The sequence below is a fragment of the Bombina bombina genome, chromosome 8 (assembly GCF_027579735.1).
Source record: "Bombina bombina isolate aBomBom1 chromosome 8, aBomBom1.pri, whole genome shotgun sequence".
NCBI classification, from domain to species: domain Eukaryota; kingdom Metazoa; phylum Chordata; class Amphibia; order Anura; family Bombinatoridae; genus Bombina; species Bombina bombina.
The window spans coordinates 189894350-189914349 of NC_069506.1; the positions used below are offsets into that span (position 1 = coordinate 189894350).

The following is a 20000-nucleotide window of genomic DNA, read 5'->3' on the forward strand; positions in this document are numbered from 1 at the left end:
CTCTCTCTCTCTCTCTCTCTCTCTCTCTCTCTCTCTCATCTCGTTCTCTCTTTTTCTTTCTCTCTCTCTCTCTCATCTCTTTCTCTCGTATCTATTTTTATCTCTCTCTTCTCTCTGTCTTTCTTTCTCTCTCTCTCTTCCCTCTCTCTTTCTTTCTCTCTCTCTCTCTCTCTCTCTAATCTCGTTCTCTCTTTTTCTTTCTCTCTCTCATCTCTTTCTCTCGTATCTATTTTTATCTCTCTCTTCTCTCTGTCTTTCTTTCTCTCTCTCTTCTCTTTCTTTCTCTCTCTCTCTCTCTCTCTCTCTCTCTCTCTCTCTCTTCGATTTGTGAAGAATGCGCATTGGCCCCGTTGACACAGGTCAATCAGTTATGTTCGATATGCCGTACTAGAGCGCCCTGTTCCTCAGGCTCGGAGAATCAGGGGTCTGGTGAGCCATCCGCCTCTGGGGGTTCTGTCTTCCAAGAGGCGAGTTCCCTACCGCTCCCTACTACTACACGCGCAGGTAACCCAGTTTATGTTTATCCCTCCTTACATGGCGGCTTGTTCCCCCCGGAGGTCCGGTGGGGCGCTGAGTGCTCACATTATTATTTGTGCGTTTTCTTGTTTTTCTATACAAGTTCAGCTAAACACTCTAAAAGGATCCGTATGGCTGGCAGGATTGACTGTGTCAGTGGAGTTCCGCTGCATCACTCTCTTTGCTCCGATTTTCTTGGGGCCTAAAGTTTCCTTCCTCTCTTGGGAGGATTGGGGGCTTAGCGCCTCCTTACCGCTGTTTGGAGTGGTTTGGCCTTAAGAAGCTCTGGAATTTTCCTTGGACTTGTTCCTGCTGTGGTTCTCTTCTTGAGACCTTTCGGACTTCGTCCATTCCTTGGGTTCCTTATGGGGACCTGGTTCCCTTTGGGAGTTGGTTCCTTTGTAGGGACATGGGCAGTGTGGTCTCCTTGAGCTCGGTTTAGGGTTTCTTCCCCAGAGCTGGGGGATGCTCCGCATCCTTCTTTCATCTTCCCCTCTGATTTTTTGGAGGTGATGTGGAGACTAGCCTTTGTTCGAGTGACTTTGTCCTTGAGGTATCCCCTTGTTCTTGGTCGTAGTGTAGCTATTACGCCTAGCGCTCTAGTGACCTTGTTTCAGTCTTGCTTTTTAAGCTCCTTGGAGCTTTGGATTCTGGCAAGGGGTGGTTTTGTCTTCTACTCAGGACTTGCAAGTTTTTCTCGTTGTCCATTTTACTTTGGACATTGTATGGTATCTCCTGGGGGTCTGGTTTTATATCACATGGGGGATTTCAGTTTCGGGGTTTTTGTTTATTTGGGGGCTCGGACCCCTCCTCGCTCTGGTTCTTCCGGTGACTGAGGTTTTTCTCAGCGTTTCCTTTGTGGCCCCCTTTGCAGGTTGTACCGGACTGTTAGGATCTAGAGCTGGTACGGGGTTTCCCAGTTCCAGGAAACTTGGACGGTGTTCTTTGGTTGGCCTAGTTGAACTGGTTCAGTTGACCAGGTTTTTCTGGACTTGCCTTTCGCCTTGGTCGGTTTCCCTTGGTCGGCTTGCTGAAAGGGGTTCTCTGTGGAACCACTGCAGCTATTGCACCTGGTCTGTGTGCTAGCCAGTTAAAATCTTCAGGGGATTCCTTCCAAGTCTGGGCGTTGGAGATTTTTTCTCTCGGTTCAGCCTATGGCTATGTCCTGGGGGCAAGTGATATGTCCTTCCGGCCCGTTTGCTGGCCCCCTTTGTCTTGGGGGCTTATATCCTTCTTTCAGAAGTGTGGTCCCTACCTTAGGGCTTCTCCTGGCTTCAGGAGGTTAGGACAGACAGGTTAACCTGTTTCGGAGAGAGGTACACTCTCTGGGTTGTTCTGTCCATTTGGAGAGTTGCCGGCTCCGGCTTGAGTCTATGTTGGGCCTTTAGCTAGATCTCAAGGTCTACGGCCTTGTCGACGGTCTCCATGTGGTATTTCGGGTTGGCACCCAAGCACTATTGTAATGTCTGTGCCATTTTTTCCGCTCGTTGTTTGAGCCTGGGGTTTTTCTGGTCCCCTGGGTTCAGACCTGCCGATGCTTGGGCTGGCCCGGCTGGAGGTAGCTCCTGAGATCCGTTGTTCTCTCGGATCTTGGGGGCGCATTGGTCCTTGTTGAGGTTCTGAGCTCTCCTTTTTATTTTCGTGACCTATGTGAAGGTTTGGCGGATTCGGTTGCCTAGTGTGTGCCTTCTGTAGTGGAGGTTTAGCACTCTACATTTTGGTAGCCGCTTCTAGCAAGTATTTCTTCTATGTTATCCTAAGGATGGCTGCGTGTTCTTGACTAAGGTGTTTACCTTCGTCTGGGTCTGCTACATGTAATTTTGCCTAAATTCCTCAGGGTTCTGAGTTTGGATGATGTTTGGTCTCCATTTTCAGTTATTCCTAGATGCTGGTTGTCTTGCTGCCTGGCAAGTGAAGGCTTGCTCTTTGCAACCAGCCACAGCTGTTTGCGCCTTGATCGAGTGCTAGCTAGCTGTTCCAATCCTTGCAGGATGTTTGGAGAACTTTTTCTCTGTTCTGCTACCAGTTCCATTCCTTGTGGTTCTATTTTGATTGGGCGTGGCCTCCCCTTGTTGTCAGGACCCATTTAGGTCTTGCGAGTTTGGTTTGATTGGGGATTTTTCCTTTTATGGAGTTTGTGGTAACCTTTCAGTTCCTATTTGGTTCTTCCTTGCCTTATTCCTTTGGGAGTTTAGGCGGGGGTTCCCTTCGCTAGTAAAGGGTGTGTGGTGGGGGACCAAATGTTGGGTGACGGTATCTCCCGGAGGACTGTTGGCTCAGTTGTGTCTGATGTTGCAGTCTCTGGCTAGGCTTCAGGGCTATCTGTTGGTCAGTGTCCTTAGTGCCTTTTCCGTTTTTGTTTTTTCGGCTTCGGACGAAGCAGGGTTTTTTGTTGGGTATTGGGTTTCAGGCCTGGTGCCCTCAGAATGGGCCACGTATTGTACCCTCCCGTTTTGGCATTCTGTGTCCTCTATAGCTTGGGTATTGTTTTCCCAAAAGTAATGAATGCAGCTGTGGACTCTTTTTCCATTTAGGAAGAAAAACATAAATTATGCTTACCTGATAATTTTCTTTTCTTCCAATGGAAAGAGTCCACAGCTCCCCACCCGTCTTTTTATGTGGGGCGTCTTGTTTTTTTATTCTTCTGGCACCTTTTCACCCAGATATTTCTTCTACTGTTCCTTGTTCCTCTGCAGAATGACTGGGGGATGAGGGAAGTGGGAGGAATATTTAAGCCTTTTGCTGGGGTGTCTTTGCCTCCCCCTGGTGGCCTGGTTCTTATTTCCCAAAAGTAATGCAGTTGTGGACTCTTTCCATCGGAAGAAAAGAAAATTATCAGGTAAGCATAATTTATGTTTTCTTTCTCTCTCTCTCTCTCTCTCTCTCTCTCTTTCTCTCTATATATATATATATCTATCTATATATATATATATATATATATATATATATCTATATATATATATCTATATATATATATATATATATATATATATATATATATATATATATATATATATATATATATGAGCTAGGAAAGGGAGGGCACTCCCAGGATTTATATACATCAAAGTTAGTTTATGGTTTATAACAACAATGTTAAAAAGTCATAAGGATAGATCGACGTTTCGGCTTACATAGAAGCCTTCATCAAGACAGATGAACAACTCACAACGGCGACTACCAGCCGGTGGTCTACACCGGTGGTGTTGTGTGCGGCTGCTAGTCGCCGTTGTGAGTTGTTCATCTGTCTTGATGAAGGCTTCTATGTAAGCCGAAACGTCGACCTATCCTTATGACTTTTTAACGTTGTTGTTACAAACAATAAACTAACTTTGATGTATATAAATCCTGAGAGTGCCCTCCCTTTCCTAGCTCTTATCTACAATCCATTGAGGATTGCACCCAGGTGCTTCATTATTAGTTGAAGCTGGAGTGCTGGAACACGTGGATAATATATATATATATATATATATATATATATATATATATATATATATATATATATATATATATACAGTTGTGCTCATAAGTTTACATACCCTGGCAGAATTTTTGATTTCTTGGCCATTTTTCATATGAATGATAAAACAAAAACTTTTCTTTCACCCATGGTTAGTGTTTGGCTGAAGCCATTTATTATCAATCAACTGTATTAACTGTTTTTAAATCATAATGACAACATAAACTACCCAAATGACCCTGATCAAAAGTTTACATACCCTGGAGATTTTGGCCTGATAACATGCACACAAGTTGACACAAAGGGGTTTGAATGGCTATTAAAGGTAACTATCCTCACCTGTGATATGTTTGCTTGTAATTAGTGTGTGTGTTTAAAAGGTCAATGAGTTTCTGGACTCCTGACATACCCTTGCATCTTTCATCCAGTGCTGCACTGACGATTCTGGATTCTGAGTCATGGGGAAAGCAAAAGAATTGTCAAAGGATCTGCGGGAAAAGGTAGTTGAACTGTATAAAACAGGAAAGGGATATAAAAAGATATCCAAGGAATTGAGAATGCAAATCAGCAGTGTTCAAACTCTAATCAAGAAGTGGAAAATTAGGGGTTCTGTTGAAACCAAACTATGGTCAGGTAGACCAACTAAAATTTCAGTCGCCAGAATAAAGCCATTACTACACAAATGCCACAAAGTATCCCGTTTACAATACGCCAAACAGCACAGAGACAAGCCTCAAACCTTCTGGCACAAAGTTATTTGGAATGATGAGACCAAAATTGAGCTTTTGGCCACAACCATAAACGCTACATTTGGAGAGGAGTCAACAAGGCCTATGATAAAAGCTACACCTTTCCTACTGTGAAACACGGATATGTGGATCACTGATGTTTTGGGGATGTGTGAGCTACAAAGGCACAGGAAATTTGGTCATAATTGATGGTAAGATGAATGCAGTATGTTATCAAACAGAACGCCTCATTTTCCACTTCTTGATTAGAGTTTGAACACTGCTGATTTGCATTCTCAATTCCTTGGATATCTTTTTATATCCCTTTCCTGTTTTATACAGTTCAACTACCTTTTTCCCACAGATCCTTTGACAATTCTTTTTCTTTCCCCATGACTCAGAATCCAGAAACGTCAGTACAGCACTAGATGAAAGATGCAAGGGTCTGTCAGGAGTCCAGAAACTCATTGACCTTTTATACACACACACCAATTACAAGCAAACGTATAATGGGTAAGGATGGTTACCTTTTTAATAGCCATTCAAACCCCTTTGTGTCAACTTGTGTGCATGTTATCAGGCCAAAATCACCAGGGTATGTAAACGTTTGATCAAGGTCATTTGGGTAGTTTTTGTTGTCATTCTGATTTAAAAAGAGTAAACACAGTTGATTTGTGTTATCATTCATATTCTCTGAAAAATGGCCAAGGAATCATAAATTCTGCCAGGGTATGTAAACTTATGAGCACAACTGCATATACATATATATATATATATATATATATATATATATATATATATATATATATATATATATATATATATATATATATATATATATATATATATGTATAATCATCTCTATCTGTATCTCTCTCTCTCTCTCTCTCTCTCTCTCTCTCATCTATTTTTGTCTCTCTCTCTTTCTCTCTTTCTTTACTTCCTAAGATATGGAGAGTCCACGGCTTAATTCCTTACTGTTAGGAAAAACACCTGGCCACTAAGAGGACTCAGACACCCCAGCCAAAGGCTTAAATATCCCTCCCACTTCCTCATTACCCCAGTCATTCTTTGCCTTTCGTCACGTTAGGAGGTGGCAGAGAAGTGTCACAAGGGACTGGCTCAGCTTCCAGACGTGCAGGCCTTTGTTAAGGCCCTGATTAGGAACAGACCTGTGTTTAGAGCTGGGGCTCCTCCTTGGAGCCTAAAGCTTGTTCTTTGGGTTTTGCAACAGGTTCTGTTTGAACCTCTGCATTCTGTTGACATTAAATTGTTATCTTGGAAGGTACTATTTGTATTGGCTATTGCCTCTGCGCGCAGAGTTTCTGAGATCTCTGCTTTGCAATGTGAGCCCCCTTATCTCATTTTTCATGCAGATAAGGCAGTTTTACGTACTAAATTAGGTTTTCTTCCTAAGGTTTTGTCAGATCGCAACATCAATCAGAAGATTGTGGTTCCTTCCTTGTGTCCTAATCCTTCTTCATCGAAGGAACGCTTACTTCACAATTTGCATGTGGTTCGCGCCTTGAAGTTCTATCTTCAGGCTACTAAGGAGTTTAGACAATCTTCCTCTTTGTTTGTTGTCTATTCAGGGAAGCATAAGGGGCAGAAGGCTACTTCGACTTCCCTATCTTTTTGGTTAAGGAGCTTCATCTACTTAGCTTATGAGACAGTGGGACATCGTCCTTCTGAGAGGATAACGGTTCATTACACTAGAGCAGTGACTTCCTCTTGGGCCTTTAAAAAGGAGGCCTCTATGGATCAGATTTGTAAGGCCTGGTCCTCCTTACATACTTTTTCAAAATTTTACAAGTTTGATGTTTTTGCTTTGGCTGAAGCAGCTTTCGGGAGAAAAGTTTTGCAGGCTGTGGTGACCTCAGAATAGGGTCCGCCTCTTCCTTTTTGTTCCCTCCCGTTATTCATTCAGTGTCCTCTGGAGCTTGGGTATAGTTTTCCCAACGGTGAGGAATGAAGCCGTGGACTCTACCTATCTTAGGAAGGAAACATAATTTATGCTTACCAGATAAATTCCTTTCCTTCCGGATAGGGAGAGTAAAGTATTGTCCCTGTCCCCGCAAACAGTACTGCTTGAATTGCACTTTCTTTCATGTAATTAGCAAGAGTCCATGAGCTAGTGACGTATGGGATATACATTCCTACCAGGAGGGGCAAAGTTTCCCAAACCTCAAAATGCCTATAAATACACCCCTCACCACACCCACAATTCAGTTTTACAAACTTTGCCTCCTATGGAGGTGGTGAAGTAAGTTTGTGCTAGATTCTACGTTGATATGCGCTCCGCAGCAAGTTGGAGCCCGGTTTTCCTCTCAGCGTGCAGTGAATGTCAGAGGGATATGAGGAGAGTATTGCCTATTTGAATGCAGTGATCTCCTTCTACGGGGTCTATTTCATAGGTTCTCTGTTATCGGTCGTAGAGATTCATCTCTTACCTCCCTTTTCAGATCGACGATATACTCTTATTTATATACCATTACCTCTGCTGATTCTCGTTTCAGTACTGGTTTGGCTTTCTACAAACATGTAGATGAGTGTCCTGGGGTAAGTAAATCTTATTTTCTGTGACACTCTAAGCTATGGTTGGGCACTTTGTTTATAAAGTTCTAAATATATGTATTCAAACATTTATTTGCCTTGACTCAGAATGTTCAACATTCCTTATTTTCAGACAGTCAGTTTCATATTTGGGATAATGCATTTGAATTAATCATTTTTTCTTACCTTCAATTTGACTCTTTTTTCCCTGTGGGCTGTTAGGCTCGCGGGGGCTGAAAATGCTTCATTTTATTGCGTCATTCTTGGCGCGGACTTTTTTGGCGCAAAAAATCTTTTCCGTTTCCGGCGTCATACGTGTCGCCGGAAGTTGCGTCATTTTTTGACGTTATTTTGCGCCAAAAATGTCGGCGTTCCGGATGTGGCGTCATTTTTGGCGCCAAAAGCATTTAGGCGCCAAATAATGTGGGCGTTTTATTTGGCGCTAAAAAAATATGGGCGTCGCTTTTGTCTCCACATTATTTAAGTCTCATTTTTCATTGCTTCTGGTTGCTAGAAGCTTGTTCTTTGGCATTTTTTCCCATTCCTGAAACTGTCATTTAAGGAATTTGATCAATTTTGCTTTATATGTTGTTTTTTCTCTTACATATTGCAAGATGTCTCACGTTGCATCTGAGTCAGAAGATACTTCAGGAAAATCGCTGTCTAGTGCTGGATCTAATAAAAGCTAAGTGTATCTGCTGTAAACTTTTGGTAGCTATTCCTCCGGCTGTTGTTTGTATTAATTGTCATGACAAACTTGTTAATGCAGATAATATTTCCTTTAGTAAAGTACCATTGCCTGTTGCAGTTCCTTCAACATCTAAGGTGCAGAATGTTCCTGATAACATAAGAGATTTTGTTTCTGAATCCATCAAGAAGGCTATGTCTGTTATTTCTCCTTCTAGTAAACATAAAAAAATCTTTTAAAACTTCTCTCCCTACAGATGAATTTTTAAATGAACATCATCATTCTGATTCTGATAACTCTTCTGGTTCAGAGGATTCTGTCTCAGAGATTGATGCTGATAAATCTTCATATTTATTTAAAATGGAATTTATTCGTTCTTTACTTAAAGAAGTACTAATTGCTTTAGAAATAGAGGATTCTGGTCCTCTTGATACTAATTCTAAACGTTTAGATAAGGTATTTAAATCTCCTGTGGTTATTCCAGAAGTTTTTCCTGTTCCTAATGCTATTTCTGAAGTAATTTCCAAAGAATGGGATAAATTGGGTAATTCATTTACTCCTTCTAAACGTTTTAAGCAATTATATCCTGTGCCGTCTGACAGATTAGAATTTTGGGAAAAAATCCCTAGAGTTGATGGGGCTATTTCTACCCTTGCTAAACGTACTACTATTCCTATGTCAGATGGTACTTCGTTTAAGGATCCTTTAGATAGGAAAATTGAATCCTTTCTAAGAAAAGCTTATCTGTGTTCAGGTAATCTTCTTAGACCTGCTATATCATTGGCTGATGTTGCTGCAGCTTCAACTTTTTGGTTGGAAACTTTAGCGCAACAAGTAACAGATCATGATTCTCATAATATTATTATTCTTCTTCAGCATGCTAATAATTTTATCTGTGATGCCATTTTTGATATTATTAGAGTTGATGTCAGGTTTATGTCTCTAGCTATTTTAGCTAGAAGAGCTTTATGGCTTAAGACTTGGAATGCTGATATGGCTTCTAAATCAACTCTACTTTCCATTTCTTTCCAGGGTAACAAATTATTTGGTTCTCAGTTGGATTCTATTATTTCAACTGTTACTGGTGGGAAAGGAACTTTTTTACCACAGGATAAAAAATCTAAGGGTAAAAACAGGGCTAATAATCGTTTTCGTTCCTTTCGTTTCAACAAAGAACAAAAGCCTGATCCTTCATCTTCAGGAGCAGTTTCAGTTTGGAAACCATCTCCAGTCTGGAATAAATCCAAGCCTGCTAGAAAGGCAAAGCCTGCTTCTAAGTCCACATGAAGGTGCGGCCCTCATTCCAGCTCAGCTGGTAGGGGGCAGGTTACGTTTTTTCAAAGAAATTTGGATCAATTCTGTTCACAATCTTTGGATTCAGAACATTGTTTCAGAAGGGTACATAATTGGTTTCAAGATGAGACCTCCTGCAAAGAGATTTTTTCTTTCCCGTGTCCCAGTAAATCCAGTGAAAGCTCAAGCATTTCTGAATTGTGTTTCAGATCTAGAGTTGGCTGGAGTAATTATGCCAGTTCCAGTTCTGGAACAGGGGATGGGGTTTTATTCAAATCTCTTCATTGTACCAAAGAAGGAGAATTCCTTCAGACCAGTTCTGGATCTAAAAATATTGAATCGTTATGTAAGGATACCAACGTTCAAAATGGTAACTGTAAGGACTATCTTGCCTTTTGTTCAGCAAGGGCATTATATGTCCACAATAGATTTACAGGATGCATATCTGCATATTCCGATTCATCCAGATCATTATCAGTTCCTGAGATTCTCTTTTCTGGACAAGCATTACCAGTTTGTGGCTCTGCCGTTTGGCCAGGCTACAGCTCCAAGAATTTTTACAAAGGTTCTCGGTGCCCTTCTGTCTGTAATCAGAGAACAGGGTATTGTGGTATTTCCTTATTTGGACGATATCTTGGTACTTGCTCAGTCTTTACATTTAGCAGAATCTCATACGAATCGACTTGTGTTGTTTCTTCAAGATCATGGTTGGAGGATCAATTTACCAAAAAGTTCATTGATTCCTCAGACAAGGGTGACCTTTCTGGGTTTCCAGATAGATTCAGTGTCCATGACTCTGTCTTTAACAGACAAGAGACGTCTAAAATTGATTTCAGCTTGTCGAAACCTTCAGTCACAATCATTCCCTTCGGTAGCCTTATGCATGGAAATTCTAGGTCTTATGACTGCTGCATCGGACGCGATCCCCTTTGCTCGTTTTCACATGTGACCTCTTCAGCTCTGTATGCTGAATCAATGGTGCAAGGATTACACAAAGATATCTCAATTAATATCTTTAAAACCGATTGTACGACACTCTCTAACGTGGTGGACAGATCACCATCGTTTAATTCAGGGGGCTTCTTTTGTGCTTCCGACCTGGACTGTAATTTCAACAGATGCAAGTCTCACGGGTTGGGGAGCTGTGTGGGGATCTCTGACGGCACAAGGAGTTTGGGAATCTCAGGAGGTGAGATTACCGATCAATATTTTGGAACTCCGTGCAATTTTCAGAGCTCTTCAGTTTTGGCCTCTTCTGAAGAGAGAATCGTTCATTTGTTTTCAGACAGACAATGTCACAACTGTGGCATACATCAATCATCAAGGAGGGACTCACAGTCCTCTGGCTATGAAAGAAGTATCTCAAATTTTGGTTTGGGCGGAATCCAGCTCCTGTCTAATCTCTGCGGTTCATATCCCAGGTATAGACAATTGGGAAGCGGATTATCTCAGTCGCCAAACGTTGCATCCGGGCGAATGGTCTCTTCACCCAGAGGTATTTCTTCAGATTGTTCAAATGTGGGAACTTCCAGAAATAGATCTGATGGCGTCTCATCTAAACAAGAAACTTCCCAAGTATCTGTCCAGATCCCGGGATCCTCAGGCGGAGGCAGTGGATGCATTATCACTTCCTTGGAAGTATCATCCTGCCTATATCTTTCCGCCTCTAGTTCTTCTTCCAAGAGTAATCTCCAAGATTCTGAAGGAATGCTCGTTTGTTCTGCTGGTAGCTCCGGCATGGCCTCACAGGTTTTGGTATGCGGATCTGGTCCGGATGGCCTCTTGCCAACTGTGGACTCTTCCGTTAAGACCAGACCTTCTGTCGCAAGGTCCTTTTTTCCATCAGGATCTGAAATCCTTAAATTTAAAGGTATGGAGATTGACCGCTTGATTCTTGGTCAAAGAGGTTTCTCTGACTCTGTGATTAATACTATGTTACAGGCGCGTAAATCTGTATCTAGAGAGATATATTATAGAGTCTGGAAGACTTATATTTCTTGGTGTCTTTCTCATCATTTTTCTTGGCATTCTTTTAGAATACCGATAATTTTACAGTTTCTTCAGGATGGTTTAGATAAGGGTTTGTCCGCAAGTTCCTTGAAAGGTCAAATCTCTGCTCTTTCTGTTCTTTTTCACAGAAAGATTGCTATTCTTCCTGATATTCATTGTTTTGTACAAGCTTTGGTTCGTATAAAACCTGTCATTAAGTCAGTTTTTCCTCCTTGGAGTTTGAATTTGGTTCTGGGGGCTCTTCAAGCTCCTCCGTTTGAACCTATGCATTCATTGGACATTAAATTACTTTCTTGGAAAGTTTTGTTCCTTTTGGCAATCTCTTCTGCCAGAAGAGTTTCTGAATTATCTGCTCTTTCTTGTGAGTCTCCTTTTCTGATTTTTCATCAGGATAAGGCGGTGTTGCGAACTTCTTTTGAATTTTTACCTAAAGTTGTGAATTCCAACAACATTAGTAGAGAAATTGTGGTTCCTTCATTATGTCCTAATCCTAAGAATTCTAAGGAGAAATCGTTGCATTCTTTGGATGTTGTTAGAGCTTTGAAATATTATGTTGAAGCTACTAAGTCTTTCCGAAAGACTTCTAGTCTATTTGTTATCTTTTCTGGTTCTAGAAAAGGCCAGAAAGCTTCTGCCATTTCTTTGGCATCTTGGTTGAAATCTTTAATTCATCTTGCCTATGTTGAGTCGGGTAAAACTCCGCCTCAAAGGATTACAGCTCATTCTACTAGGTCAGTTTCTACTTCCTGGGCGTTTAGGAATGAAACTTCGATTGATCAGATTTGCAAAGCAGCAACTTGGTCCTCTTTGCATACTTTTACTAAATTCTACCATTTTGATGTATTTTCCTCTTCTGAAGCAGTTTTTGGTAGAAAAGTACTTCAGGCAGCGGTTTCAGTTTGAATCTTCTGCTTATGTTTTTCATTAAACTTTATTTTGGGTGTGGATTATTTTCAGCAGGAATTGGCTGTCTTTATTTTATCCATCCCTCTCTAGTGACTCTTGTGTGGAAAGATCCACATCTTGGGTAATCATTATCCCATACGTCACTAGCTCATGGACTCTTGCTAATTACATGAAAGAAAGCATAATTTATGTAAGAACTTACCTGATAAATTCATTTCTTTCATATTAGCAAGAGTCCATGAGGCCCGCCCTTTTTTTGTGGTGGTTATGATTTTTTTATAAAGCACAATTATTCCAATTCCTTATTTTATATGCTTTCGCACTTTTTTATCACCCCACTTCTTGGCTATTCTTTAAACTGAATTGTGTGTGTGGTGAGGGGTGTATTTATAGGCATTTTGAGGTTTGGGAAACTTTGCCCCTCCTGGTAGGAATGTATATCCCATACGTCACTAGCTCATGGACTCTTGCTAATATGAAAGAAATGAATTTATCAGGTAAGTTCTTACATAAATTATGTTTTTCTTCTTTCTTGCTTCCTTCATTTTATCTCTTAATCTTTCTACCCTTTTTATGTCTCCAGTGCCACCCCCTACACACACACACACACAAACTTTCTCTTCAAGGCAGCTCCAGAGTAGCAATGTGCTGCTGGGACCTAGCAGAACGCATCTAGTAAGCCAACGACAAGAGGCATATGTGTGTAGCCACCAATCGCCAATTAGCCCCAGTCATACTTTTCAACAAAGCGTAAACAAGTACAAAGCCAATTTGATAATAGACGTAAACTGAAATGTCTCTTAAATTTGCTTTCTCTAACCACACCATGACACATTTTGACTTTCATATCCCTTTTCGATATATAAGGGATGCACAATAAAATCTGAATTGCCTAGCTGTGATGTTTTATTTTTTATTTTGGCAAAGCATTTTCCTTCTAATGGTAGTGAGAGTCCACAAAATCACTGGACTCTTTGCCTCCTCCTGGTGGCTGGGTGGAGTGTTTTCCATAGGTAATGAATGATTTTGTGGACTCTCATGGCCAAGAAGGAAAATAATTTGGGCTAGTTTATAAGTGGAGCGCTAGATATCGGTTGCGTGCAAGCGATATTAGCGATCCACTAAGTAATACCAGCACACGCTAATATGCGCAGGTATTACAAGTTAAGCACAATTCGCATTGCTAGGAAGCATTGCACTCACGGAAGCACGCTTCCATAGGCTCCATATATTTTGCTTTTGTGATGATCTGTAAAAACCCTTGGAAGAACCCACTTTGAATGGACATGAAACACAATTTTTTTTCTTTCATGATTCAGATAGAGAATACAACTTTCCAATTTACTTCTATTATTTAATTTGCTTCCTTCTCTTGTTATACTTTGCTGAAAGGTTTATCTTGGAAAGCTCAGGAGCAGCAGAAAACCTAGGTTCTAGCTGTTGATTGGTGGCTGAATATATATATATATATATATCGATTGTGATTGGCTCACCCATGAGTTCAATTAGAAACCATTAGTGCATTGCTGCTTCTTCAACATTTGATAACAAGAGAATGAAACACATTAGATAATAGAAGTAAATTAGAAAGTTGTTTAAAATTGTATTTTCTACCGGAATCATGAGAGAGAAAAAAATTGGGTTTCATGTCCCTTTAAGTCCTGCAAAACACCATTTCTTACATTCTTTTTTCCTACTTAACTAGAGTGTGCATTCTAATGTTTTCAACTTCAAACAGTTTTTCTAATTCAAACTGTGGCTCTTCTTATTGATGGGCCAACAGAAAAACTAAAGTGATTATTAACCAGTAAATTGTATAGTATACAATACAAAAATAATTCAAAAGAATCCCAAACATTGTAATAAAATAATGTTCTACCCAAACACATTATTAGATGTGATGTATTCATTTTTATTGAAGAAAAGTCCTTATGTCCAGTTGTTTCTTTAAAATGTAGTAGCAGGATCTTTATTCACCTCGGAGATGAACAGTTCAAACAAAATGTCATTTTAAACAACTTTCCAATTTTCTTCCATTATCAAATGTGCTCTGTTCTCTTGGTATGCTTTTTTAAAAAGTAAGTCTAGGTAATCTCATAGGCGCTCAGGAGTGTGCACGTGTCTTTAGTGCACTATAGCAGCAGTGATTGCAACAATTTATAACGCTGCTAAATACAATGTTGCAAAACACTGCTGCAGTAGAGTATTAGACATGTGCATTTGAGTCTACCTAGAGTTACCCTTTTATAAAGGATATCAAGAGAACAAAGCACATTTGATAATGGAAGTACATTGGAAAGTTGTTTAAAATTTCGTATTCTATCTAAAACATAAAAGTATAATTTTGACTTTACTGTCCCTTTGACATAAACAAGTGATACATATTAAAATAACGTCTCAGAAAAAAAAAAAATTTAAATGTCCCTTTAATAATGTGTATTCATCAACTCCAAATATAAGGACTATTTAATGCTCTGTTTGGTTTATGTCTTCAGCCTCCTCATGGATTTTCTGAAAGTGATTAGTCTCTTCATTAGTGAAAAACTGTTGAACACAAAGTATTTATCTATCTACTTAAAACTATGTGTTATCTCTAACCCTCAACCATTCACTCTTCTGTTAACCACAGGAAACGTTATTGGGGCAATAAGGTCACTGAGGGCACTTGTTTGTCATTCAATCACTTCGTCAGAGCATCTGGGTCAAGTAGATTGTTCCCAATATTTGCACTTCTTACTCAACTGGACGCTGTGTGGTGCCAGGATGTATCGAGCGTTGGAATGCAAGTAAAGCTGTTCTTAAACCCTCTGCAAAATCCTAAGCAGGCTCTTCATACCTGAGACTTGGAGCTTTCTGTATGGACCCTGACAACAACATGGTCTACGTGAGGAATGGGCTGCGCATGCAAAGAAAATCTGTCCCCTTCTAACCATTTATATATTTGACTTCTCCAATGCTAAAGACCTTATAGGGCTAAAGGGATAAACGGTGAAGGAGAAATATCTAAAATATGGATGGGAAAGAGGGAATAATGAATATTCTATATTAGACATAGACTGTGTGTTTTTGTTCTGTTCAGTTCTTTTTGAGCTATGCAGATTGCAGCTATCACCCACCCTTAAACCTCAGAGAAATCTGCCTGGAGATTCAATATAAAGCCATGAATCTGCTGATTCAAGGGGATTTGACATATGTCTCTTTTGGTGACTGTTCAGAACCATTCCTTAACTCAATCAGGTTACGATCTGTTTTCATTTAATAAGCTTTGATGGCTCTTTGTGGCCACAACGCCAGAATCCTGGCATGGAGTTAGCAGTACCATTGAATGGTCTTATTTATTATTATTTATTTGTTTTGTTTTTCTTACACTGCCAGTCTGAGCAAACACTACTAAATGCAGAGAATGGCATTAATGCACAACCAGCTCATGTTCACAAGAGATTACATTTTAATTTGGTACTCATGGAACAGGGTAATTAATAGACTTTGTTACATCCTCCCATGAATCAGCCAAACCTTTGTAATCTGAATGGTGATAAAATGTTTATTAGGGTTTACAATTTATTGTTTACAGGTGAAAAGGGAGCCGGTAACATTGAGTGTTCCTAATCTTCTATGCCGTTTGTGAGTCTGTAAGTGCTAGATATTTTGGATACATGGTTGATGGATTTCTTATTCTACCATTGTGTGTCTCGCACTTTCACTTTTTTTATGTGTTATTCTTCGAAGGGCCAACATAACCCTATCTCCTATAGTACGGGGAATTCCAGAAATATAGTGACACAGACTGGTAATAAAAAAGAATCTCTGCCGAGTCACTTGAAAAGATAAATGCCTTAAGAAGCTTAAATGTTTTTTGCTCTAGTGGCTTGTGGGAGATCAGGTAGCATAAAATTATATTTGTTTCGAATCTCATTACATAATCTTTATGTATATGGTCTGTGTTTCCATATGGTATTTTAAATTAAAATTACAGCTCTTATTGCTGCTAAAATAATATAACCCTTTAATGATTCCTTCTTAGGACGCAGGACAGTCAAGTAATCTTTAGAGATACAGGTTGCATGTCATGTGACAGCTTAGATTGTTAGAGATATTAAGAGAAATGCTGGATCTTTGGTATCACCCTGTCTTGTTATGTTTTGCAATTTTTTTTATTTTTTTTTTTGTCATAATTGTGCCAAATTTCTATTGGTTGTTAAGGTTAGCTTTTGTGCTTGAATCTTTGTTAGAAACCTCTTCAAACTACCCCACTCCGATGTGGTAATATCTGTGAGTTTTAGCAGACGATTACTTTAAAAGGATGTACAGGTTGATTACAAATTTAGACAGTAAATATTTTTAAAGACTAATTGTAATTAATACCTTTTTAAGAAGTGCTAAGATTTATATCTTTTATAAGGTGCTGAAATTGCTATTCCCATTGGCACTTTCCAATCCAATACTATATGCACATTTTTATATTATTCTTCATCTGCTATGGATTGGCTGTGGACACATGGGTTTATACCTGCAGCCAATCCAGAGCCGATATGGGAGTAACTTACTGGTGCATAAATTGGATAGGAGTTCGCACCTTGGACATTGGTGATTTTGGTGGAGTTTAAAATGTTTTATTCTTTATAGGTATACATTACAATTATATCTTCCAATGCATTTGATATAAATGCTTTAACTTTTATACACTTTTTATGTCCCTTTAAAGGGTCACCAACAGATGGATGTAGACAGCTGTTTATTGAAGTTGAGCACTATTTCAGAAAAGGTCATTCTCAATTTGCAAGTTTTTTTTCCTTTCAGTATTCTGGAAAGACCACTAGTCCCTGTTAGATAAGAGGATGGATTATCTTCTTGTGCTGCTAATTTATTGTATCAGTAGTTGGCAGTTCAATTTGAAAACACTAAATACAATGTAGCATAAATATGCTATACAGCTTCTTGGTATCGGCGATGCACCTCCTGCAACTGAATCCTGTGACGTAAATGGCCACTGATTTCACAAAGGCATTTCATAGTATTGTAAATCATAGCTCAAAACTGATATATTGCACTTAGAAGTGAAACAATATGATATTTTAAAGCTAATTCTCTTTAAATTTTAACATTTTTTAGATACATTTTGTCTCCTTTTTAAAGGTAACAAAAACAGAAGCCAGATTACATTTAACTATTTCAGCACATCAACATTCAAATCCATCTGTCAGTGTACCATTACTTAAGGAGACATAAGAAAACACAAAAAGCTTACGGAAGTGTCCTGCCAGCAACCATGTAAATAATGATATCAATTTGAGTTTCCATAACTAAATTCTACATTCTTTTTTTTATATTATTGGAAACACTTGCATTTTCAAAGTTAAATACATATCTACAAATATACCTCATGAAGATAGACCATTAAAGAAGAAATATGAATCGTCAAGTAGCCCAATTAAAATTCTTTTTGCATTTTGCTAGGGATTTAAGACCATATTTCCCAAACCTTCTGAGATGTCTAAGGAAAAGAATATAATGTAATAGGATGTGCCTTGTTGACCCATGAATTGTATTAGAGAAGATTAGTGATGAATCCTGATTTGCATTATTGATAAATTGTTTACAGTTTTTTTTTGTCAAATACATCAAAATGTCTCTTTAGTAACAGTCAAAACATTTTAAAGCTATCACATATTGCAGTTAGGGTAGAAACTACATATTTATTTTAAAGATATAGTTAGGGAGAAATGCGGTAACTATAAAGTTGCCTCTTTTAGCCCGGGTAGCTAATCCTGTTTTAAGCATAGTTTGTGTTCATTCTCTGAGGTCAAAGCCTTGTGTTATAAATATTTGCAGACGATATTTGGATAGGCAGCTTATTCCACATGGGATCAATATTGGTACTTCAATAAATGGCTATAGCATTCAGTTGTAGAAGGATTAACATAATAATAATAATCTGTCATTTGAGAATTAGCTTGATTATTTGTATGAAGAAAATATTTAAAACAAAAAAAAAGCCATAGAAATGTATTTATTTTTTATTTAACATTCATTTTTCTCAAATACTCGCTATACAGAAATATTTTTTATTACTTTTGCTGTGTAATTTTTTTTTATAATTACTATGTGGGAATTGTATGCATATAACTTTATTTTTAACCCCTTTCCTGACAAGGCTTTGCATTTGACTGAATGCATATCCAGCAGTTAAGAGGTTAAATATTAATTTGGCTTAATTTGTACTAGCCTTTATTTAAAGCCGCTCTTTCACTGCAGGGGAAGCCAACATTTTATTTAAGGACAATATCATGTTGGCATCTCTTACAGCAATGACCATTAAAGTAGTTTTAGTTTCATATCATCAGTTCAAATCACATACAGAATCTGATGTTTCATTGCTGGCATTGTTAGATATACTGTTAAAGGGAAACACTACCAAATAGCAGCTATATCTTACCTGGAAGTGGACTTTGCATTGTCTATCATCAGTTCTGTAGATAGGAGTGAATATAGATCCTTAAACTGCACCAATATTAGATATGCCCTTGACAGTAACAGTTTTACACACACATATATAAAATATGTGTGTATAAATATTATCTGTGTGTTCCTATACAAACATGAACACAGTGCAGCCTTTCTAGTATATATAATTGGGTCCAGAGTACATAGTTCTCAATAGGTCTGAAAGCATTTTCTGTATCAAATCATAGGTAACCCTGTAGTGTTCAGATTCCAAGTGCATTATTGTTTTATTTTGGTGGGGGGGGGGGGGGGCTTTTTTAAGAAATTGTGTAAATTGAAAACAATTCTCTATACTCTGTAGTTTACTGGTATCCTGGTTGCTCATTATGTATTTGTACATTTCTGAATTATTGTAATGCTTTTAAGATATGTGGTGTATACTTGTTTTCAGCTTGTTTTGAACCAATAACAACAGCATATCTTTAAAAAGCTGCAAATAAATATCAATTTTCTTTTACTCATATGACTAGCAATATAGCATTCTCGATTAATGCTGCAGTATTGCGTGAAGCTTTATAATGTATTAAACAGGAACACGTGGAGACTGAATAAGATCCCCTCTAAATATAAATTCATGTGTAACATTATATATATACACACACATGTTTATAAAGCTATATTTTTTGTTCTCACTAGACCTTTTTATGCTGTCAGTTTTACCAGTTTTAAAAAAATTAAGTACAAATATTATGCTTCTCTACAACCAGGATTGCAGAACAAGCCCCAAAAAGGGAAAACACTTGTGTATTAAGAAAAGTGAGAGGGAAGTATGCAAGAAACAAAATACTTGAGGGGTTAAAGGGACAGTCTAGTCCAAAATAAACTTTCATGATTCAGATAGGGCATGTCATTTTAAACAAAATTTCTTATTTACTTTTATCACCAATTTTGCTTTTTTCTCTTGGTATTCTTAGTTGAAAGCTAAAGCTAGGAGGTTCATATGATAATTTCTAAACCCTTGAAGGCCGCCTCTTCTCTCAGGGCATTTTTACAATTTTTCACCACTAGAGGGTGTTAGTTCATGTGTGTCATCTAGATAACACTATGCTCATGCACGTGGAGCTCCTATGAGTCAGCACTGATTGGCTAAAATGCAAGTCTGTCAAAAGAACTGAAATAAGGGGGCAGTTTGCAGAGGCTTAGATACAAGATAATCAGAGGTAAAAAGTGTATTTATATAACTGTGTTGGTTATGCAAAACTAGGGAATGGGTAATAAAGGGATTATCTATCTTTTTAAACAATAACAATTCTGGTGTAGACTGTCCCTTTAATACGAGACATACCTAGAGATGGGTAAATGTTTGCATTTTTTGCATACAAAAATCAGAGAAACTTGTTCT

General features: G+C 38.6%; 1 protein-coding gene across 1 annotated transcript in view; it reads left to right on the forward strand.

Moving 5' to 3' along the window:
* Positions 1 to 19121, forward strand: part of LOC128638681 (liprin-alpha-3-like) — a 250726-nt gene extending 231605 nt beyond the window's left edge. Inside the window, 1 exon segment of the mRNA XM_053690795.1 lies at positions 14784 to 19121. The gene's annotated coding sequence lies outside the window, so the exon portion shown is untranslated.
* The last annotated feature ends 879 nt before the right edge of the window (positions 19122 to 20000 follow it).